The sequence below is a fragment of the Mytilus trossulus genome, chromosome 4 (assembly GCF_036588685.1).
Source record: "Mytilus trossulus isolate FHL-02 chromosome 4, PNRI_Mtr1.1.1.hap1, whole genome shotgun sequence".
Taxonomy (NCBI): domain Eukaryota; kingdom Metazoa; phylum Mollusca; class Bivalvia; order Mytilida; family Mytilidae; genus Mytilus; species Mytilus trossulus.
The window spans coordinates 52,429,433-52,456,015 of NC_086376.1; positions in this window are offsets into that span (position 1 = coordinate 52,429,433).

Here is a 26,583-nt window from a genome sequence, read left to right on the forward strand (position 1 = left end):
ACGGGCTCCTGACTTGGGACAGACACATACATACAGGAAGATGCTTTGTACCAGACTCATACGCTTTTTATACGACCGCAAAAACAATTTTTGGATGGTATAATGGTATGATATTGTTGTTGTATTGGTCCCAAGACACATTGTTTTCCAGACAATAACTTTAGTTTAAGTGAATGGATCTCTATGAAATTTTTTAGAAGGTTCAATACCACAAAAGGAAGGTTGTGGATGATGGTCCCAACCGTTTAGGAAATAAGGGGCGAAAAGGGGCTAAAAACAAGATTTTTTTTAGTTTCAGGATAATTACTATTGTATAAGTATCTCGATTTCTCTAAAATTGTACAACAACGTTTAATACCACAAGTAGAAGGTTGGAGGTTGGGATTCATTTAAGGGGTCATGGGGCCAACAGTTTTTATATGGCCAAAAACAAGCATTTTTCTAGTTTCCAGACAATAAATTGTGTGTATGTGTATGGATCACTCTGACACTGTACCACAAGGTTCCATAACACAAAGGGAAGGCTGGGATTGAGTTTTGGGTTAATTGTCCTGTACAAATTGTGGGTCATAAAAAGGACAAAAACAAACATTTATCTAGTTTCTGGACAATAACTTGTGTTTAAGTGTATACATCTCTCTAAAATTGTACTACAAGGTTCTGTACTACAAAGGAAAGGCTGGAATTGAGTTTCAGGGTTGTTTCTCCAAGGGGGATTCAAAAATTGTGGAGGCTGATTTTTTTTTCCAAATTTTTTTAAGAGATTCACAAATGCATATGTTCTACCCAGGATACTTCTTTGAAAATAAACGCATAGATTCTGCCTCAATACTAGTTTGTCATAGATTCTGCCTCAATACTAGTTTGTCATAGATTCTGCCTCAATACTATTTTGTCATAGATTCTGCCTCAATACTAGTTTGTCATAGATTCTGCCTCAATACTAGTTTGTCATAGATTCTGCCTCAATACTAGTTTGTCATAGATTCTGCCTCAATACTAGTTTGTCATAGATTCTGCCTCAATACTATTTTGTCATAGATTCTGACTCAATACTATTTTGTCATAGATTCTGCCTCAATACCAGTTTGTCATAGATTCTGCCTCAATACTAGTTTGTCATAGATTCTGCCTCAATACTAGTTTGTCATAGATTCTGCCTCAATACCAGTTTGTCATAGATTCTGCCTCAATACTTTTTTGTCATAGATTCTGCCTCAATACTAGTTTGTCATAGATTCTGCCTCAATACTAGTTTGTCATAGATTCTGCCTCAATACTAGTTTGTCATAGATTCTGTCCATACTATATTTTCCTAAATGCATAGATTCTACAAGGCATACTAGTTTGTTATAAGTGCATAGATCCTGCCTAGCACACTTATTAACCGGATTTTTGTGACAAAAATGTCGGTTATTGAGTTTGGAATGCTCCTTTGAAATATATGCATCGAATCTAACTACCCCCTACCCCCCCCCCCTTTTTTTTACTAGTTTGTCATCAACTCGTACGATCTACCCAGTATACAACTTAAAAATAAATGTAGATTCTGCCCCCATACTTCTTTGTCCTATATATGCATATATTCTGCCCATACTAGTTTGTCATAAATGCACAGATTCTACCCAATATACTTGCTTAAAATAAATGCATAGATTCTGTCCCTCCTTGCTAGTTTGTCATATTTACATATATTCTTCACAGCATATTTACTTGAAATCAGGGCATAGATAATACACCTCTTACTAGATTGGCATATATGCTATACATAGATTCTACCAAGGATTTGTATAGTTAGAATTTTTTAATTTAAAAAAAATAAATCCCGACAATCCGAAAATTCGTAAAAAGAAATTCCGGTTCCCGAAACTGGGACAAATAGATAAACCACGTCCGTCCATAACTTGGTTTAGTCTGTTTTGTTAACCGGGTAGATTGATTACAATGAAGTTGTGTTCATGTCAAATTGAAACTATACACATGTTCTGTTGGAAACGTATTCCAAATTATGAATTTGAGCCATACTTTGCGATTCAATGAACATGAACTTATTAACACATGCCATGGGTAAAATCTCTTTGTTCTTACTGTGCTATAATCTGGATAATGCACAGCAAAGGTGTGCATTATAAACTATCTCAGATATACCGCACCGTTCAAAGGTACTCTTTATGGACGGACCCTCGATTTTGAAAGGAGTGTAATTCCATATAAAATTTTAAAGATATCACCGAGTGTAGCGAACATAAAAAAGATGTGATATGGTTGCCAATGAGGCAACTCTCCACAAGTGACCAAATGACATAGAAATGAACAACTATAGGTTACCATACGGCCTTCAACCATAAGCAAAGCACATACCGCATAGTCAGCTATAAAAGGCCCCGAAATGACAAATGTATTTATAACATTTCAAACGAGAAAACTAACGGCCTAATTTACATTTAAAAAATGAACGAAAAACAAATATGTTACACTTCAACAATTTACAACCACTGAATTACAAGCTCCTGACTTGGGACAGGCACATTCATGCAGAATGTGGCGGTGTTAAACATGTTTGTGAAACCCCAACCTCCCTCTCCCCCAACCTGGGACAGTGGTGTAGTAGTACAACATAAGAACAAACTACAAAAATAAGTTGAAAAAGGCTTAACTCATCAGATACAAATAACATACATCTAACAAAAACACAGAGTGGACGGGGCCGGGTACTTTATATCCCAACAACAAAAAGACACTAATTACTGATCTGAGAATACTCGAAGTTAATGACAGCTAGATCAAAACCACTAACAACAAATCAAAAATCATCAAGCATCTAAGACTAAATTATCAATCAGTACACATCCAGCATCCAATGAATTTAGTGTAAACACGTCATAGGAAAAACACGACCTTGTGCAATGCCGAGATGCGGATATCGACAGATTGTAGATCCATGAATGTGTATATGAATATAAAAATAATATTCAGTTTGCTTTTAATTTACTGACATAATCAATATTAATATCAATAAAACTATATTCAATGATCTAAATACAGTGTTGAATTGGTAACCTTTTAGAATAAGCTTATTTCAATGATCGATAAGTTTACCAGGATCGTTTCTGAATTTCCGGGCACGGTAAATTACATTTCCATAACAATAGGATGTTCTATCCCGTTTGAACTTCAAAACCAAATCGGTTTAATCTTTATAGTAAACAGTCAGGGGACTTACTGAAATAAGTGATTTGAGTAGCAAATTCGAGGTTTTGTCACAAATTGAGATTTTGTAGTTTTTTTCAAAATGTTAAACACATATAGGTTTAAATAATATCTGTTAATTAGTACAATAAAAAAAATATGAACTTTTTGCTTCTTGTAAGTAGCAAGGTTATGCCTTTGATGCTATCATTTAGCTGAAAATTCTATTTTAGTTGAAAAAATGCTATATAGATAATAATGGCTTTACATAATGAACTGATACTTTCTTAAAAGATCTTTCACAGCAGTGGGAGTATTTTTCCTGTGAAGTTCAAGGTTTCATCTTTCAGATTATGTAATAAATTCTACTGTTCGCGATAAACATTTCACTGTTCGGGGGTATTGAAATTAGTGGGGGTTATTACAAGAATGATACTAAAAGAAGTGATTTTTGGGAAGAAAATTGAGGTCTTATACTTAAACAAGTGATTTTTACGTCATTATCCTAGATTCAGTACAAGGTCATCACCTGAAATGACCTGGTCATCCAAGACAACACAGATGTTGGTTCTGATAAGTTTAGAAACATAATTAGTCCCTGGATCATAAGTATTCTATATTTAAAGCTACAATAAAATTAAATCACTTCTTCTAGTGATTTATTTGTACTACTTAAATAGGTGATTATTAAAGAAAGACAACTCTAACTTACAACCTTTATAGAAATAATGTCACTTGAATCAGTGATTTAGAAAATCACTTGTTTAAACCCCAAAAACTTCCACCAGGAGGAATGACAAAACGTTGAATTATCACCAGAGATAATGAGGCTTCCAGATGCACTTGGGCCATTAAAAATCAAATACCTTGTAGCCTACACTACACAGATGTATTAGCATCATATTTCACTTCATTGATAAAAACACAATATGTTTTGCATTTGTTGTTTGTTGTTCTTATTGCTGTGAACTGCATACGTAAAACATTTCATGAGATGAGCTATATCGTCATTTCTTATTGACTTTCTATAGGATGTTGGTAAGACATACAATTTTTTACCAAGACTATTCTGCACATGCTTAATATCACTCCATTTAGTGATGTCACGGTCAATATTCTGTCGAATTTTTGACATTGTGGTGGCATCGTCGTCCATTATGAGAGTTGACACCGTACATTTCTTTTCTTCTATTTTTATAATTAATGAAACACCTACATCAGGTTCAATGCCCTTTGATGTCCCATACCAATTTCTTGGGCAGTCGTGATGTGCTGTCTCATACCAATTTCTTGGGCAGTCGTGATGTGCTGTCTCTATTCCCTTGCCTTCCCAATATGAACATGTTCTACAATTCTTTGACCGTATTTCACGTTCCAGCACTTTACCGGTTTCGTTCCCTATAGCCACCCCAACACCTGATATAGAGTCATACTTCCTCCCACTTTCTCTCTTTTGCCAACCCATATCGTACTTGATTTTTATTGGTACATTTTCTGTTTCTTCATTTGTGCTGAAAATATACAGGAACAGATTTATTAAAATGAAAACAAACCTCTATAACCTAACTTATTATAAAAACCTTGTCATTTGTCCGTGGAAATTAAATGTTAAGACATTATCTACCTTATTACACATGTGATTGTGACACTTTTTAATAAAGTTATTCAAATGTTCACGCCTCTTACCTTTTTTTATTTAAATTTACATTTTAAGTCGTTGTCAACGACTTAAAAGTATTTACACCCTGAAACTAACCGGCTTCTGTAAATTTAAATAAAAAAGGTAAGAGACGTGAACATTTGAATAACTTTATTAAAAAGTGTCACAATCACATGTGTAATTTTCACGGCTTAGTAACTCAGTCACTCTAACAAATCATCTGAATCGTAATTGCCATTTACACGGGCGACACTCGGCTAACCGAGAGATAGGTCGGTTAATCTATATTGAGTATGCGGCTATATCGGCGGTCAGTCTGTTAATCGGGTTGGTTAAAGTCTCTTAATCAGGTGTTATCGTGAAAATCAGTGCAAGGTCAGTATCTTTCATTGTATAACTTTTAAATTATATTTATATCATAAAAACAATTCATGTCTGACAAAATGATTTGGAGTACTGAATCCAGTGATGTATTTTTTTTCTAGCTTCAATAAACGATCTATAAAATGAAAAGGCGACTAGCGACTAGCTCATGAACAAAAACACTGTGACATCTTACGTTAAAGACATTTTTTAAGAGAGAGCGTAAAACAAGAATTTAAGGCATTTCCGAACATCACTTGTACAATTCCGTAAAACATATCAAACTGAATTACACATATATAATACTTATATATCTAAATATATAACATTCTCATCAGTAAATTTATACACATTTTACACAAACAAAATGTACACAAAAATGACAAGTTGGTTGAGTTTACTTGTATGCAATCTTTTGACTGCACAACGCCGCTAAAGTCCCAAAACTTTCCGCTAAAGTCCACAAATGACCTCCGCTAAAGTCCACAAGAAAACGCCGTTAATTATAAAGTCCACAACAATAAGTTCCGCTTAAGTCCACAAAAAAGCACCGTTAAGTCCAAATATTTTTTTTTATTATAAAAATCAATTCGCCTCTTTTTTGCATTCCCGATAGTAAAGATCTAAAAAAATGCATGGACTTTTGTTCTTGTAAAGTATTTCTATATACATCAGTTTGAATAATATTTTTGATAAAAAATGCATGGACTTTTGTTCTTGTAAAGTATTTCTATATACATCAGTTTGAATAATATTTTTGATATAATTGTTGATGGACCTTATATTAAGTATACGCGAACGTATTCATGATCGGCCCGTATGGGTACTCCTACGGTCTAGGTACGAGCTCGACCATACACGTGTATTTGGATCATATGGGTTGATTTGTTAAAATCAATTATTGAAGGCATGAATCATTTTCCATATTAACAAGATTAACCTACAGTAGCATATGTTTCCATTGTACAACAGAATTATGGGTTTGAAATAATGGCAACTTTGTCTGTGGAAGAGGAGAACTATATAGTTATGTCCGATTAGCATTGTTGTTAAAAGGAATGACGCCTAGAGCAGTCCGTACATATTTTGACAGAGAATTTCCACCTACCAAACTACTCTGAAAAAACGCTGAAAAAAACAACAACACTCTCTTCGACTTGAAATTAAATAGAATAATAAACCAAGTTCAGTGAAATCTTTGATTATAGTGAGAAAAGATGAAATAAAACTTTAACTGAATACAAAAGTTACGCTACTTTGTCACTTTATCAGTTAAGCTCCTTTATTAAATTTGAAATTTGAGTTCAAATGCTCATAACTCTCATTAGTTTATTTTTTTTATTTAAGAAATAATTCATTGGGGCTTAAAATATATCGTAATTTTACCACAGGTTTGGCCCTTTATGACAATTATTTTACCCTGAGCGATAGCAATGAAGCCAGTATGATAAATTTCAAATAAAAAAGAAAGTATTCTATGCTTTTAATTATATTGTTATCGTTAATGTATCGGATATCGATGCGTTGGATTGATGTCCTCTATTATTAAGGACGTGTAGTTAAAAAACTTTGAAAAGAGCAAAATCAAGATTAGTTTTTTTCTCGAAAATATAACCATAATGTCAAAATCCATTGCAAAATGAACATTTTGATATATTTAACTATATAGGGAAGAGTAATGTAAAAATCATCAAAATGAAGCGGTCTTCCAAAATGTCACAGCATCGCTAATTTGACGTTCAATATATAGTGAACTATTGTATGTCTCGAAAACAAATACATAGTACACAGTACGGATACCATAAGTAAGTAGTCAATATGAAAATAAGGAGATGTGGTATGATTGTCGATGGTACAACTCTCCACCAAGATTCAAATGAAGTGAGTGTAAGGAATTCGACAACAATTTGTTGTTTTAAATAAGTGAGTGCGGAACAATAACGAAATAGTGGATAAGGATTGGAGTCGACCGCATTTGCCTCAAGCGCGGTTCATCGAATTTACAACCTCTGTGTTGACATCCTAGTGATTACTGTAGCTATACTTCTTCAATATTCTGAAAACGTATACGTATCTTCCAACATTATACATGTATGTACTTCCAATAACTTTAATTTCAGTGAGCATTTGAACTCAAATTTCAAATTTAATAAAGTAGCTTAACTGATAGAGTATCTTTTGTATTCTCAATTAAAGTTTTATTTCATATTTTCTAACCATTGATAAATTTGACAAATCAACCCACATATGGTCCATATACACGTGTATGGTCGAGCTCGTACCTAGATCGTACGAGTACGCATACGGGCGTAGCATACCTTTGCGTATACCTATACGGTCTGGACCGTATGCGTACACTATATTTTCTTGAACATATGAACATGTACATATAGCAAGTTGTTTAAATAAAATATCTTATATGTGACTGTACTCATCATAGGTAATAGACAGTACAGAACCGCATCCGCGTATAATTTATTTAATTCATCTTTAACGCATTCTGAAACAAATACATTTTCCTTTTAGAAAACAAACTGACAAACATGCACCCAATGAGTAATGGAAATCTGCTTAACATTACAAAATGCATGGATGTGTGGAATTCTTTATCGTTATGTTGATTTCAAACAAGAACATTATGGTTCAAAGTCTATTTTTGAAATTTACAGACCATTTTGGCTGCTGTGGAGCCTAACACACAGTGCATTGATTTCTTTTTTATGTTTCAATATTTGTAAAGAAAAAAAAATCAATGTCACCTTATAGTCAGCTATAAAAGGCCCCGAATTGAAAATGTAAAGCAATTCAAGCGAGAAAACTTTTATTTGTACCAAACTTGGACAGTTCTAAGCTTGTTTATGATAAGATTAAGTTGGTATCCAGAGGTAAATTATTGTAAAAAGTAAAAGTGTTTAAAATTTTCATACACAAGAATTGCGGACAGCTCAGCTGGATGGCCTTATCAACTATCCCACACAGAGCAGTTATTATTGATTTTTTTTAACGTTATTGTCTACGGGGAATTATGACCACTAGTTAGATAAACGAATACTATGCCTATACTATAGATATCATATAAAATTAACAAATTATAAAGATTGCACCATTTTTCTAGCTTTAAAATGGTGTAATAAAATTCACTTTATCTTGAAATTTACTGATGTCCTTATAGTGTTGAACGTTTGGTCATCTTCTGGTTGAATATATAGCAAATACGAGGTATACATGTCTACTAAAAAAATCATATTTAATTCATTTTTTATTGTAAATTAAATTAATACGTTATACAATATTGGCAAAAAGTTTTCCTATCAAATGGTATAAAAATCATCATTTTAAAATAATGTTTACTGGTGTCCCTATGCTTTTAAAAGTGGAACTTCATATTTTTTTGTTATACAACGTATATTCAGACAACTAGGATTGACCGTATTCAAAGATGAATTGTGGTTGGTGTTATAAGTTGAATTTTCCATTTTATGATGTGAATTTCCTTTTTTTGACATCCATTATTTAAAATATCTAGTTAGGTTTTAAGCAATACATTAATTTCTGTTATACCAAAGACGTCTTTAAAGTACATCAAAGTTAAGTAGTGTGGTTCTGTCGACATCTTTGAGAAAAGTACAGAAAAAGGATTTTTTTTCTAAAAAAGGCTTTGTCTAAATAAACTTATTTAGTTGCAAGTAACAATAGCGTTAATTTGTTATCAATTAATTGTGAATACACAATGATTGTATTGTTGAAAAAAATGGTTACATAATCTGAAAAATTAAATTGGAATAGAATATAGATGCCAACGTGAAATTTTAATGTTATTCAAAACATAATCAATGAATGAAAATGACAAAATACATCGAAAATCGTCTTTAAGAAAAGCTCCATAATAATCGATCAAAAGAGGGAAGTATTATATAATACATTTTGTACTTCCATGATCTAAACTGACATATAAACACAAATGTGTCAATATTTACAAAGTATATAAGCGTCCCATGGGGCCACGACAAATCCTTTCCAGTGCTGTATCCCAAATTAATACCATATGTTGCTATTTTATCTTATCATGGAAGTGTTATATTGAAAATAAAGTATTTCACACACAGGCTGTTATTGAGTGCCCCCCCCTTTTTTTGATTTTATTTTGGTTAAGTTTTATTTGAAAATATTCTTTTCATATTTCATTTTTTTCTTTCTTGTATAACTCTTATTCTGGCGATATAACCATACTTATTTATATTAATTTTGTTGTTCTCTATTTATTTGTATAAGGGTATTCTTATTTCTACACATAGGAATATACAGAGGGTTATACATAAAAAAAAACGTATTTTATTAGGTGAAAATAAATGTAGAAACGTTGAAATATGAACGAATATTTTCAAATATTGATTAAACAAACAATAATCAAAGTACTGAAGTACTGAACATCAGAGGACCTAAGTTGTGTTGAATTATTGATAAATAACAGGTGTTTATGTTATACTTGCCGGACAGATATGTTCACCTTACAATATAGTACAAATAATATAATTTGCTATGCTATATATATATATATATATATGTATATTATATCTGAGATACTGACTTGAACTAGGATACTTTACTTTGTGAATTATCAGTGATTATGTGGTCAAATGAGAACTGTTAGATTGGCATTATGGCCATATATTTGCACACATACAAAAATAGTTAGCATATAACTTATAATAGAGAATCAACATAGCAAACAATTCTACGAGTAGCTATATAGTCACTCACCAATGCTCTGACACCGAACTATGATAAAGAGGTTTAAGACAATCATATTAAAACAGACAAATTGTAATATTGGAGCTAAATTAAAGATACCAGATGAACAGCAAACTCATAAACCGAAACTTACAATTCCATGACTAAAACTAAAAAAGACAAGCAGACAAATAAAAGTACACTAAAAACCAGATAGAAAACTAAAGACTGAGCAACAAGAACCCCACCAAAACTTGGACGTGATCTCAGGTGCTCTGGATGGGTAAGCAGATCCTGCTCTACAAATTACATTTATTAACTATGTTTGTTCATGTAGTATCCATGGCCAGGTCTTCTACTTTCTGGAACATTTAGCTTTTGGATCAATCACTAATGGAGTGGATGTTAACACAGCAATATTACTATCTCTTATTCTAGATTTTTGTTGCAGTCAACAAAAACTTTTTCAATGTTCAGAAATAGCTTCACTGAGTTATCTTGGTTTTATTGCAACACAGTCAATCATTAATACATTATCTTTAAAAAAAAATAAGAATCTGCAGCTATACATGTACATTGTACGCCCCCTCTGAATCTGCCACTGACAGTATATATACATGTATAATCTCATTCCATCATTAATATTGGTCATTGTTGGTATAAATTTATCTTTAAGTTTAACAATGTACTGTGAAAGAGCTATCTTCTAACAGATACTTAGTATATAGTATGGTTATTAGTGTGAAACCACTGATTCAAAGGACAAGTTTCACTTCTTGTCCAAAATGGCCTAAAATATTAACTTTAACATAAAGCTCTAAAAAGTTCACAATTTGGTTTCTCAAATGGGTATATTTCTAAAGTTTTAACGCTCAATAAATCAGTTCTTTTCATAAAAGTACATTTTATCTTCCAAATTTTGTCAAAACATGATGATTTTGGGCAATTTTCAGACCTGAAAGCTTTAAGAAATAAAGGTTTGGCCACCACCTACAGTGTACCATCCAAAATGTTTTTTGACCAAAAGAATCCAAATCTGATATATAATTCATCAATATAAAAACTTTTTGGATCTTGGATGGCAGCCATTGCTGCCAAGTTTAATTATTCCAACAACAATTAAAGTTTTACCATAGTTATCTGTGGTATAATTTTCACAATTATTCAATAGTTTTGTTGTGTATGATTTACAAAAAGAAAAATAGAGATGGCAAGACCTGAAGAAGGCCGCCTGATTTTTTTAAGTGACATATGAACAACAGAGTCAGTGTGGGGCCACTAAGCTAAACTGCCCGCTTTGCACCAGCCAATATAAATGAATGCCTAGGGTGGGAATCGAACCCACATACACCAACTCTGTTGTCCCTATATTTTTAAATGAACAAAAATTTGTCAAAAAAAAATTAAAAAAAAATGTATAAATTGGTTAAAATAATTATCAATTTATACATGAAAATATCTATAGATAGCTCAAAGGTGTCAGTATTCACCTCAGAAACTAACAAAACCTTTGAATAGACTTATTAAGAAGGGATATATTAACGATACTGTTATCAGGTCATTAAAGATTGCATATTTTGGCGTTCATATTGATTCACTTATCGGGTCTTTGCATTGGAACTGAACACATTTATTCAAAAAACAGTTGTTGGCCTGACACAAGTTGTGTTCTTCTCATATATGTTATGATGGTATCATTGGTATGATATTAAACCCCTAACAGGAAGGATTGTGCTTGATATTCATACGATGAAATCATAATCTTTCAGTCAGTTTTATTGAAGTCTGGAGCTTGCATGTCAGTAGTCTGTTGTTATTTATGTATTATTGTCATTTTGTTTATTTTCTATGGTTACATCTTCTGACATCAGACTCGGACTTCTCTTGAACTGAATTTTAATGTGTGTCTTGTTATGCGTTGACTTTTCTACATTGGCAAGAGGTATAGGGGGAGGGTTGAGATCTCACTAACATAACCCCGCCGCATTTTTGCGCCTGTCCCAAGTCAGGAGCCTCTGGCCTTTGTAAGTCTCGTATTATTTTAATTTTGGTTTCTTGAGTACAATTTGGAAATTAGTATGGCGTTCATTATCACTGAACTATTATACATTTGATTAGGGGCCAGCTGAAGGACGCCTCCGGTTGCGGTAATTTCTCACTACTTTGAAGACCTGTTGGTGACCTTCTGCTGTTGTTTTTTTTCTTTGGTCAGGTTGTTGTCTTTTTGACACATTCCCCATTTCAATTCTCAATTTTAACATTTTGATAAAATAAAGTAATACACTAACACTTTGCAATGTTGCAGTTCAACTTTTAATCTGGGGTTCCAGAAAACTTTTAAAATATCTCTTGCAGTCATTAGTGTAAATAGCCACAATCGGACATATGTGCTCAAATAACCTTTTAGATTAGTCTCAAAATTGATATATCTAACTCAATTGAGTAGATCTAGCTCAAATTTTACTCATAAATGTAAGTGATCATATTTGCGCAATTTAAGATCTCATGGGTACTCGTAGTGACAGTTAACTGATTGTATTTGCTCAAGTTATCATGCATGCGTGAACAAATGTCTAATTCAAATACCTAAAATTTTACATGGATATGGTTACACAACTTAATAATTTTAGCAATACGTATACACATGTAATGTGACATGTATTGTATGGTCCAAAATTATACAATACTACAAGGAAGACTTAAAAAACATAACAGTTACATTTGTAATCTACATTTATACCTCTAAAACTGTAAGGATTCTCCAAATATATCTAGAGTCTAGTAAATGGTACGGACAACGCCACTTATTGTAATTCAGTAAATGTGATTTACCCAAATTCTGACTTTCAGTGTAAAATAAGACTCTTGCTTTTTACGAGCGAGCAAGAGTCATAATTCACACTCAAAAATAGTCCATCTCTATTGGAAGAATAAGAAGTCGAAGAATCTCTGAATATTACATAAAATACAATTATTTCAACCAATAATTATATATAATTACTTACAAATTCATTAACAAAATCCGCTTTTTTTCTAGTCAAGGGACATAATTATTCAAATATACTAATGCAAGTAACTAAGTCGAAGAAGGAGCGAAAATCCGAAACAATACCTTAAAAAACAGAAAATAGTTCCACGTGTGCGTCCAAGTTATCAATCTACTTGAGTTGTTATTTACGAAGAAAAAAAATTTAACTTAAAAAATTGTTGAGATCTTTAAAAAAAACAAATAGTATCAATAAAGAATGCAAAGAAAGTAACCTTATCTTTAAGGGCCTTGCAGGTTCTTGTTACTCCTACCCAATCTGCTGGTATTTTCAAAATGACTGCGGGGGACGCCGCCTGAAAAAATATTTTAATATTGTGTCAGATTAAATATTCCTGATTTTGCTACGTTAATATTATAGACAAATATGCTACAAACGGTTTAAAGATGTTACTCTAAATAAAAAAAAAATGAAATATAATTACCTTTCTGTGTGTAATTGCGTGAATTGATTTTCTCTCGTTTATCTTCAAGCTCGCTCTTGCTCACTTGATGAATATGCATTCGTGATATTCATCCGCAACAACAATTTTTCGGTATATCATTGACATTGAAGATCGTTTGATTAATATATGAATATTTCTAACAACAAAACATTTTGATATTAATAATTTGCATTTAAAAAAATCCAAAAAATCTTAGTATCCATTGAAAACATGAATTTAAAAGAAGCGACAAGGAATTTTATTCTGCACTATTTCATAATGTCGGTTATTTTCCCAACACTAATTATATATGCATTTCTTTGATCTTTGAAGATCTTTGAAAAGTAGGCGATGGCAATACACCCGAGGCCCCTCAGGGGCCTCTGATGTAAAAAAAAAAAAAAAAGGAGTGAACTAAACGAGCACCTGACTTTCGTGTGTCATGACATTCCTCATTGGCAAATGTTTTGTGCTATTAGATATTTTGTTTCTGTTTTGAATTATTTCCGTGTATTTGCTTACTGTCAGCGGTTGTTGGAAATACTTGACCAATAAACCCACATGGGGGTTACACTTTCCTAAATCACAACAATTTTGTGTCCGGATTTCTGTTTTTTTGCGGTCATTACTGGTTCTCCGTTCATAAAATGCAAGGCCGTAGGGTACGTTCATTTAAAGTGAGGTAATTCGCCGAGCGGAGCGAGGCGAACAAATTTTGGGCTTTTTTTTAGGGTGGTTCGTGTGCCTGAAACGGGAGAAGCTTTTTCCAGCATTACCATCTATAATAAAAAAAAAAAAAATAGGCCTAGTAAGTAACAAATCAAGTTTTAATATTAAAGTTAATCTCTGTTGGTCAACTAAAACTTTCCGATTCTCCTGTGACCTGCACTATTCAAAAGTTCTTATGTATATATATATATGTCCAACAGCAAGTGATAAGCTTCTAAAAGACGAGCATCAATAAAAATATATTTATTGTACATAATTATTAACCATAAGAATAGGTACAGAGAAAAATAGACTAACATTAATTAATTGTTACTTAACCGATTTTTTTACGTTCTACTGTCACAAGTGATCACAAGTTATCTGTAAACATTCCGCTGGAAGACTGGACACATTATTCTGCTGGAAGACCTATACCTGGACACATTATTCTATCAATTTTTAAGTCATTAAATTGGTTTGACCTACCGGGGTTCGAACACGACCTACCGCGCTAGAATCAATGGAACACGCTTGCATACAACCAGACAATGCTGATCATTAACAGAAAAAGAAACACGAAAAAAGATATTTTCAAACAATACCAAAAATATATTTCATACTTTTCTTAAAGATAAATTAAAAATCAAGAATTGCCTTATACATTAAAGACTTCCATAGAAAAGGCGCTTCATGATTTTGTTTATATTAAGTATGAATAATTATTATATTTTTGGCCAATGAATTATTTCAGTGTAAAGATTAATAACTATAGCGTTATCGATTTAAAAAAAAACTAAGGAAAGTAATAAGCCAGCATACTTAAAGGGGGTGTTTATACTCATGAGTTACCTTTTTCATATTTTTTTACCTTAAAGAACCCATCTTCAACCAGTTTTGTAAGGACATTAATATTGATTTGTATTCGGAACACTTATTTTTTTACCGTCATCGCCATGATAAAAGCAGCAATCGCTGCTGCAGATTGGACATATTGTATGTAGTAGTGTGCTGGTAGATAATTTGAAACGCGAAACTCGCATATTGATAATGTAAAATATAACTAAAAAAGTGACACTTTAAAGTTTGGTCGTCGTTTCAAAAGTGAGGCATTTGCCTCCATTACGCTACGGCCCTGAAATGTATTAAGGTTTATGTACCCTTCTGTAGCCATTTTTGTACGAATTTTTCAAACCTCAATTGTATCAACAGATATAATGAATAATAGAGATAGGCCATTTAGTACATATTCCAAGGGGAAACTTAATGCAAAGCATTATATTTTACTGTTGCATTGCATTTGATAGAAAAAGAGGACTTTGTGCCAAATAAATCAAGATATTTGTAGAAAATCTACAGCCTTTAATACCGAGATTTTTGTTTTAAAATTTGAAACATAAATTATTTTCTATGATGTGCTAGTGTTTATTTTTCACAAAAAGTTCTAATCAACCTGTAAATTCCAAAACACCTCGTGCTGATTCACTAAAGTCGAGCGCACCCTAAAAGGTGCACTTGATTTTGACCATATTTATATTTGTTTTAACCAATAACTACATTTATAAACTTGTTTTAAGGAAATCAATGCTAGCACTGCATGCAATAATCCTATATCTATCAGTCATCAAATTGCAAAATATGAGAGTACAAGGATAAAGGCTGTGGATTTTCTATAAAAATCTTGATTTATTTGCCACAAAGTCCTCTTTTTCTATTAAATGCAATGAAACAGTAAAAAATAATGCTTTGCATCAAGTTTCCCCTTGGAATATGTACAAAATAGTCTATCTCTATTATTCATTATATCTGAAGTTTTGATACAATTGAAGTTTGAAAAGTTCGTACACAAATGGCTACAGAAGGGTACATAAACCTTAAATTTCTGTTCCGTGTATATTCGGTTATACTGTACGATCATCAAAATTGCATTTTTTGCACAAATCGTAGTTCGATCGTGGCCGCCTGTGGGACTGTGGTATCACCATGATAATAAATTTGAAAAAATAGCAGATTTTAAGACACGAGTTAGGATAAATTATTATGCTTAGGGCTGTATGTAACTACACAACTGATCACCAACAAGAAGCTGATCGACCGACCTTGGGAAAATTTTAAAAAGTAGAAAGTTAAGCTTATCTTATGTAGAAAACATGTTTTAAAGATTAAAAAAATCATGATAGTCGGATTCTGATTGAAGTATAATCATTATGAAAATGGCATTGTTATATGACCAAGGTACAGTTTTTTTGTCAATCCTGTTATATTTCAACACAAAAATCCCGATTTCCCGTTGCTTAAAACGTGGCTTTCCCGTATCCTGATGTTTTTCTATCCCGAAATCCCGATCTTAAAACAAGGCAGTCCCGATTTCCCGTTTCTAAAATCGGCCGATCCCGGCGTCCCGAAAATAGTCCCCCCCCCCCCCATTTAATTATGACATCTAAAAAAAATTGATGTTGTTTTTGGTTTGCTTTTCCAGAAAAGGTCCAGATTCATCTTTTTTGCTTTTCACCAATATCCATTCTGAAAATCTACAGAAGACTTTTTAGAGACCAATAAAACACGCCCCATATTTTTCGATAATTTGATTGGTTAATGAAATGATTTTGTCACGCATGTCCAATCTGAACAATTTCTCTTAATTCAAGAATTACAAAGTAAGTAAGACGTTTTTAAAGTTTGAAGAAAAAATGAAGAATTTAGATGATGGCAAATACTGACATTTATTGACAATAAAATAGTTACGCAGTTTACAAAAACAGAAACTAACCAATTAAATTTAGTACAATTATGAGTGGGTAAAAATATCACAATCTAGGAGACAGATATGTATAGTACAACTTTACTCTATTGTAAGAGTATAATAATATAATACAACTTTTCCCTGTGAATTTTATACTGCTGTCGATGTCTGTCTCTGTAAATAATATAGGAAATTATCACGACATGAAAAAATGATTGAATAAACATGAACATGCCAATGTCAGAAAAAATAAAATGGCCGACTCTATTACAAAGATATCATAAACATGCATAATGCATCGTTAAATACGAATAAAACGTGTTTAAGGCACCAAACGTGAAACTTTACTGCCTCGATTCAAAGGCAATTTCAATGTGTGTGAAAATCAGTCAAATAAAACAAACCGTACCAAGACGGATGATTTGGGTGTGCTTGAGTATTTTTTTCTTGCACACAACAATTTTAACTGAATGGATTTGGCTCATTTAATTTCCATAAAAAAAAAAATCGAAAATGTTCAAAAAAAGAATTATTCAATAATATTCATTATAATCCTCTTTAAGTACTATAGTGTGTGATAACATTGTGTGAGGGAATTCAATGTTTGCTGTACCACTGTTCACTCCAACGCAATTGATGACAATACCACTGCATCAATCTGTATGATTTTTTTTGCAGTATTTTGAAAAATGATTTTACTTTGTTGTCGAGTATTATTTGTAAAATATTCAATGTTTTAAAAAGGCGAATTTTCTGTATAAAGTCAATAATTGTGTTGACTTTTGAAGCCCAAACTTTCCACAGCCTTAAATAGGCAGATAAAAGATCCAAAAACTATACCAATACAGAACGAAATGTTTATGGAAGTAATTAGCAAATCTTTTGGTTTACAAATTTTTATTTGTTATTGCAAAATAATGACCTTAAAATATCTGACATTTTCTCCCTACCCAGTTTACCCCTATTATTTTATATGAGGTGGACTGGTCATTGTTATTAATTCGTAGGCAATTTGATTGGATTAACTTGCTATTAGTTTACCTTCAAACTTGTTTATGCTTTTCATACATGGCTATAGATGATAAGAATGTGCATGCATGTGTACAGTAGCTAAAATGACCTTCAAACTGGACACTGGACGAGTCCATATTATGTTTTATCAATGAAAGTTAAGGTATGAAAGGTAAGAATTGCCACTTCTTCTATTTTCACCAAATTTTCCGAATACACAGTCAATTGATTATTTTTTAAAAGCCTATTGTATAGATGAACAAAAAAGATTACAAATAAGATGTTTTGTTCCATTAAAGAAATCATTTTCTTGAGAGAAATGCCGAAATACGTTTTACGCACGACTACGGCAGGTAAAGTTATTATTTATCATAACAAAAAAAAGCTTTTTTCAGTCTCATTGGAATATGTTATTAACAATTAATCCCAAACTTAAGTAGTAAGTAACAGAAGTCAAAATATGTCTGATCTTTCTATTTTTGGACATCAAAAGTCAATACGATCGTTTTAAAGTCAATTTCATCTACCTCACACAATCTTGTTAGGCACTATATTAGTATGCAATAAAAACTTTCAGTTGATATTTCAAGAGTCAACTCCCTCCACAGAGGCGGATTTAGGGTTAAGCCCAGGAGGCCCAGCCCTCACGGCCAACCTTTTGTGGACGAAAATTTAGTTGTTATATAAAATGAAGCACCCCTCTTAAGTCCAGTGGCATATACTGTGAAAGTACTTTTATTCGTGGGATACCAATTTTCGTGGTTTTCGTGGATGACTTTATCCACGAATTTAAGTGTCCATCGAAATAAAACAACCATGAACCAAATCAAGACATGGAAAGATCCCCATCGGTATTTTGATATGTGAGACTACCATCATGTTTGTGTCCACATGTGTTATTGAAATTGCAGATTTTTCAACATGGCAAAAATTTAAAAAAATAATTTTTTATCTGCGACACCCAATGCTGAATGAATTGATCAGTTCGTCATTGTCTTATCAAAAGCTTATTTAAGCTGGTTTTTGTACAACAGCAAATATATTTTGGATCATACATTGGTATAACATCTTCAGCGTCCTCTAGACATTTGGTTTCCGGACAATAACTTTAAGTCAGACTAGACTTCAGGATTGTGGTTTTCTGTAAACATTGAACATACATTTACTAAGAATACAGAGTATATGGATATCATTTTCAAGTTTACTATCCACAGCGGTTACAGAGTTTATTAAATAGAGGGGGTCTGTATAAGATATAAATGACCGCCATGAATCGATTAGTAAACTGTCACTGAGAATTAATAGTAAGAAGCAAATACAGTTTATTTACGGTACCATGATTTCCCAAGAATTATTTATAGGACTGAATGAACATAATATAGATAGGCGCTAAAATTATATTTATAGGACTGAATGAACATAATATAGATAGGCGCTAAAATTATATTTATAGGACTGAATGAACTTAATATAGATAGGCGCAAAAATTATTCCTGTGTTGTCAAAATTAAAAGAAAAAAAAATGGGAATATCGGAAAAAAGGGAGTAAAACTTTTGTCCTGTCCCAAAGTACCTATGACTTTTACTCCAAGTCGCATATTTGATATATAAGAATGCTGTTTGAATATTGGCTGTTTCTAATTCAATGCCAAATGAAAAAAAAAAAAACATGAGTTGGTTGAGTTTCTATTGTTTAGGATACATTTTAGTAAAAAATAATGTTTTGGTGTAGGCTTTGGAAAATATTACCCATAATGCATTAGATCTTGAAACAACATTTTAAAGTGACAAATATTGTTTAATGCTAAAATAAATAGAAAAGATATTGATATAAAAACTATTTTTTTAGGAAATTGTGAAGAATATTATTAAGATAAAGGAAATTGTGAAGAATATTATTAAGATAAAGCCAAAATGGAAGATGATCAGCTACAAGAAGAAGTAAGTTGTTATTATCAGTATATCAAGATTTTTTTAAGCTGGTTTCTTTCGTAATAAATAACATTTATTAAGACATTCTACAAAAAACTACTCAATGAAATCATTTGTGACAAAATGTGGACATACTAGTATATAGGAGAGATGAAACATCGAAAATATCTTAGATATATACAAGTTTATTACAAAATACCCTTCAGTGACATATATTTATAAATAGTAATACTAATAAATTGTTTAATAACAGGTAATCAAAGCTGATGAGGCAGTTGCCAATGAACAAGCCAAAGCTGCCAAGGCTATCAAAGATGAATGTGACGCTGACCTGGCCGTGGCTATTCATGCACGGAATGTCTCCCTAATTCATATCTCCCAACATTTTCTTGGCAGGGCCCCAGAAATCCTTTATTTTCTTGCCACTACCTGAGGGATCAGGGACACGATCTGGTTTGATTCCTCTGATCACACACACAGCTTCCATTACCAGTTTGACAGGTGCTGGGGTTTTTTTCATTGTCTTGACAATGGTGATATCCTTTTGCAAGTTTTGTGTCAGTTTATCCAAAGCAGCTATAAGTTTCTTCATCAACTGAGGACTTTTGATAAGGTATGTTTACATATTACAACAAAGAAAAGTAAAAGCCTACTCGTGCAGTTTTAAACCAGTTTTCCAAAGGAAAATTAAGAAATAATTCACGGAAGCCATACCGGTAAATTTGTTGGAAAAATGGCATGGGCTATGATAATCAAATTTTATCCTGAGCCGAGTCCATGAATTGTTTTGTTTCTAAAAGGACAAATACTGTCATTAAAAAACTGAAGCGAGGGTGGATATGCTGTTTGTGGCTGTTCTATTTTGACAACCGTTAGATAAATGTACAAAAAAAAATAATACATCTGTAGCTTGCATGAATCTTTCTTAAATCATTGCTAGAAAAATGTGATTGATTCTGTAAATTCTCAAACCCAACATTTGCCATTTGAATGTTTTTATACGACCACAAAATTTGAAAAATTTTCATCGTATATTGCTATCACTTTGGCGTCCTCGGTGTCGTCGTCAGAATACTTTTAGTTTTCGTACTCCAACTTAAGTAAAAGTGAATAGAAATATATGAAATTTTAACACAAAGTTTATGACCACAAAAGGAAGGTTGGGATTGATTTTGGGAGTTTTTATTTTAATAGTTTAGGAATTAGGGGCCAAAAAGGGGTCCAAATAAGCATTTTCTTGGTTTTCGCACCATAACTTTAGTATAAGTAAATAGAAATCTATGAAATTTAAACACAAGGTTAATGAGCATAAAAGGAAGGTTGGTATTGATTTTGGGAGTTTTGGTCCTAACAGTTTAAGAATAAGGGGCCCAAAGGGTCCAAAATTAAACTTTGTTTGATTTGATCAATAATTGAATAATTGGGGTTCTTTGATATGCTGAATCTAACTGTGTATGTAGATTCTTAAGTTTTGGTCCCGTTTTCAAATTGGTGTACATTAAGGTCCAAAGGGTCCAAAATTAAACTAAGTTTGATTTTGACAAAAATTGAATCCTTTGGGTTCTTTGATATGCTGAATCTAAAAATGTAATTAGATTTTTATTATTGGCCCAGTTTTCAAGTTGGTCCAAATCGGGGTCCAAAATCAAAGTTTGTTTGATTTCTTCAAAAATTGAATAAATGGATTTCTTTGATATGCCAAATCTAACTGTGTATGTAGATTCTTAAGTTTTGGTCCTGTTTTCAAATGGTCTACATTGAAGTTCAGAGGGTCCAAAATTAAACTAAGTTTGATTTTAACAAAAATTGAATTCTTGTGGTTCTTTGATATGCTGAATCCAAACATGTACTTAGATTTTTGATTATGGGCCCAGTTTTCAAGTTGGTCTAAATCAGGATCTAAAACTATTATATTAAGTATTGTGCAGAAATTTTCCATTGCATAGTATTGAGCAAAAGCAAGAAATCTTCAATTGCACAGTATTGTGCAATAGCAAGTCTTTTCAATTGCACAGTATTGTGCAATAGCAAGAAATATCAAATTGCACAATATTGTGCAATAGCAATTTTTTTTTAATTAGAGTTATCTTTATTTGTCCAGAATAGTAAGCAAGAAATATCTAATTGCACAATATTGTGCAATAGCAATTTTTTTTTTATTAGAGGTATCTTTCATTGTCCAGAATAGTAAGCAAGAAATATCTAATTGCACAATATTGTGAAATAGCAAGAATTTTTGTAATTGGAGTTACCTTTCTTTGTTCAGAATCAACTTAAATCTTTGTTATATACAATATATACAATGTTTATTCACTTTTTACTACCAACGGATAAATTAAAACAATCTTTACCATTCAGTGATAACAAGCAATTTTTTTCACATCTTAATATTTTATGATGTATTTAAATGAGTAGTTATTGTTGCAAACTCCATTAGAAATTTTAATTGAGATCAGTTTTGGAATAAGGGAAAGGGGGATGTGAAAAAAAAATGGGGGGGGGGGGGGGGGGTTCAATTTTTCTTATTTGAAATTTCATAAATAAAAAGAATTTCTTCAAACATTTTTTTGAGAGGATTAAAATTCAACAGCATAGTGAATTGCTTTAAGAGAAAACAAAAAATTTAAGTTCATTAGAACACATTCATTCTGTGTTAGAAACCTATGCTGTGTCAACTATTTAATCACAATCCAAATTTAGAGCTGGATTCAGCTTTGATTTTGTACAGTTTTCCGATCTCTAATGTATTAATTCTTTTTGTTATGCCTCAGAATTAAAATAAACATTATTAAATGAATATCTTCTTTTATTTAGGACAACATTCCAGTCCAAAACATGGCACAGATTCGTAAGAAATATATTTCAAATCCAGAATTTGATCCTAAAAAGATTGGTTATGCCTCGAGTCATTGTGTGGGTCTGTGTAAATGGGTCAGAGCCATGGATTTGTATGACAGGTAATGTTATATATATATATATACAGTGTCGTCACCATGTTTTTAAAGAGAGGCATAATGGGCCTTGCTCATTGTTGAAGGACATACAGTGACCTATAGTTGTTAATTTCTGTGTCATTTTGATCTCTTATGGAGAGATGTCTCATTGCCATTCATACCACATTTTATGAGTTATTTGCCAAATGGTCTCAACACTAATTTGTTTTATGATTTTTATATCCCACCTACAATAGTAGAAGGGCATTATGTTTTCTGGTATGTGCGTCCATTCATTTGTCCATCCGTCCTGCTCCAGATTAAAGTTTTTGGTTGAGGTAGTTTTTAATGAAGTTAAGTCTGATCGACTTTAAACTTAGTACATATGTTCCCTATGATATGATCTTTCTAATTTAAATGCCAAATTATAGATTTTACTCCATTTTCATGGTCCACTGAACATAGAAAATGATAGTGCCGATGGGACATCCGTGTACTATGGACACAGTGATATTGTTTGCCTCCAATTAACGGATATTAACGGCTTTTTCCCCTGGAGAAGAATCCCAATTTGAAAAAAAATGGCTAAAAATTATTCCCAAAAAGAAAACTTTTTTCCTAAACAGTGCAGTCTCAGTAGTAATTGTGCATGAATTCAAACTGAAAAACACTCATTTATATATTTTTCATGCATAAAATTGCTATATGTGCAGATTTGAGGGTCTAATTATGTATCATCACTGTCTTATTTCAAAGCAGGGTCTGACTTTTGAAAGGGGTCTGTAAATTGAAGTTTCAGCAAAATTCATGATTTATTCTAAATTTCCCAATTTGATGAAAATTACGCATATTTTCCCAATAAAACAGGGTATAGGTAGTTTTGAAAAAAGCCAACAATATCACTGGGACACATTCTTGTTATGTTATGATCTATTAGTTCAAAGATTTTATTTTTCAATCAAAAAACAGTTTGAAGGCTAAATCAGTTACAAATTTGAAGAGCATTTGAAACCAAATATTCTAAAAGTTCTAGCTACGGCTATCTATGCAAGTAAATCTGTGATAATTTCTTCCTTGACCATATCAAACATAATAAATAAAAAGGAAGTAACATGCATATAATTTGTTTCTTTGCGCCTGTCCCAAGTCAAGAGCCTCTGGCCTTTGTTAGTCTTGTATTATTTTTATATTAGTTTCTTGTGTACAATTTGGAAATTAGTATGGCGTTCATTATCACTGAACTAGTATATATTTGTTTAGGGGCCAGCTGAAGGACGCCTCCGGGTGCGGGAATTTCTCGCTACATTGAAGACTTGTTGGTGACCTTCTGCTGTTGTTTTTTATTTGGTCGGGTTGTTGTCTCTTTGACACATTCCCCATTTCCATTCTCAATTTTATTCTATTCAAAACTAACATACAAAGCTATGCCATTAAATTTCAAAAATTTTCTATTTCTAGGGTGGCTAAAGTTGTAGAAAAGAACGAGAAGATGGTGAAGAAGGCAGAGGGAGAATTAGCAATTGCCATGGAAAGAGCCGAGCAACTGATCAGTGGTCTTGGTGGTGAAAAGGACAGGTGAATAAATAGTTTCTTACCTTTTCTTTTACTTGGCGTCCGTCGTTAACTTTTACAAAAATCTTCTCTGAAACTACTGGGCCAACTTTAATCAAACTTAGCCACAATCATCATTGGGGTATCTAGTTTTAAAATGTGTGGCGTGACCCGGCCAACAACCAAGATGGCCGCTATGGCTAAAAATAGAACATAGGGGTAAAATTATTGATAGTTTTAATTGAATTGACATTTTAATTATTTTTGTAAGAATTTGACTGATGAATTTGTTATATGATTTTAGATGGGGAGCAGCTACTAGCATGTTGGCTACAAGGTATACTAACTTAACTGGAGATATCTTGGTATCTAGTGGAACTATTGCTTACCTTGGAGCTTTCACATCTGCTTACAGACAGGTAAAACAATCAGTATTTTGATAATAATGTTAACTTCAATATAATTACACAACTTCCTGTTTACCGAACACTTGCATATTTTTACACTTAATATTATCCACTTGCGGCGGGGTATCATCAGTGAGCAGTAGCTCACAGTTTCACTTGTGTTTTCTGGTTTGTCTGTCAGACCGTCTGTGCATCCCGCTTCGGGTTAAAGTTTTTGGTCAAGGTAGTTTTTGATGAAGTTGAAGTCCAATCAACTTGAAACTAGTACACATGTTTCCTGTGATATGATCTTTCTTCATTTAATGCCAAATATCGATTTTCCCCATTTTCACAGTCCACTAAACATAGAAAATGATAGTGTGGATGGGGCATCTGTGTACTGGGGACACATTCTTGTTTTTGTGTTGCACTAAACTTGGTTTGGAATATAAATCCATAGGTTTGCCAGATGACCACTTAGTTATTTGATTAATTGATTGTTGGTTGCTTAACATCCAGTGGCAAATATTTCATGCATATTCAGGACAAGACACTTGAAATAAAGCCTGAAAAGTTTACCATTAATTTAATGCAAAATACAATTATTTATATAAAAAGAAAGAACTGCCAAACAGACCTTCTGGAATTTTACATATATGCAAAAATTTGTGGGAAATGTCTATACACAAATTTAATCTACAAATGGGTGTTTTATAGTACATTTAGAACCCAAAAGATGTAGCTCACAGTGATATAATAATCCCTATCTTCATTACATTAAACTCAGACCACACTAAAAATTGATTTACATTTATGCAGACAGAACTTGGGTGCTTGGAAAAAGAAGACTTGGGTCAAATTTTCCACATAATGGTTAGTTACACTATTAGAATTAATTGAAACACTCAATCTATATCATTCCTTTATTATTGTCGACACCTTATATTGATTTTTATTGAATTTTAATTGTAGCTTGTTATGAAAGATGAGTTTGCTGTAATGAGAAGAGTTTGTGTTGATAGAGAAGGCATGAAATTCACAAAGAAAAGTTGGACAAAGGGTCTTACTACTGCTGAAATCAACATTCTTATAGGTGAATCTAACAACTTAGATTTTAAAGCTTAATTTAAGACCAATTTATTTTCTTACAAGAGAATCAATGTTATATTACTAAAGTGTTATTTTAGTAAACATGCATTTGTATAAATCTATTGAAGAATTAACTCAACAATTTGAGATTGTAAATGTAATAAATATAGAAAAAAAGATGTGGTATGATTGCCAATGAGACAACTCTCCACAAGAGACCGAATGACACAGAAATTACAACTATAGGTCACTGTATGGCCCTCAACAATGAGCAAAGCCAATACCTGTTTTTGCTTTTGAAGAAAATAAGACAATTCAAAGAACATTTAAATAAATTGAAAAGCCAAAATAATCATTGATGAGAGATTTAACCAAAAAAATTAAGGTGAGCGATTCAGGCTCTTGAGAGCCTCTTGTTATTTAAACACAAACCATGCAGCAATACAACACAGTATTATCTCATATTTAGTTCTATATACAATGTAATACTAGTACAAATATGACCGTGATAAAAAGTAAATATGAAAATTATTATATCTTGAAAAGGTTAGTTTTATTTGGTCCTATAATCATCTAAAAGAATGTAACTTTTTCTTGTCACATAATCATGATAATTTTGATATTACAGCTAATTTCCTACAGCATGTAGAGCAAGACTTTAGTTAGCTTTCTTGCTTTATTTTTATATTGTACAATCATTAGGATAACACCCATTTAAATTCAAATATTATGATGATATTAAACTATGCCTTTAAATATTGTTTAAAGATATCAATCTTATACTTGATACTAAGAAAATCTTGCTGATGCAGTGAAAAG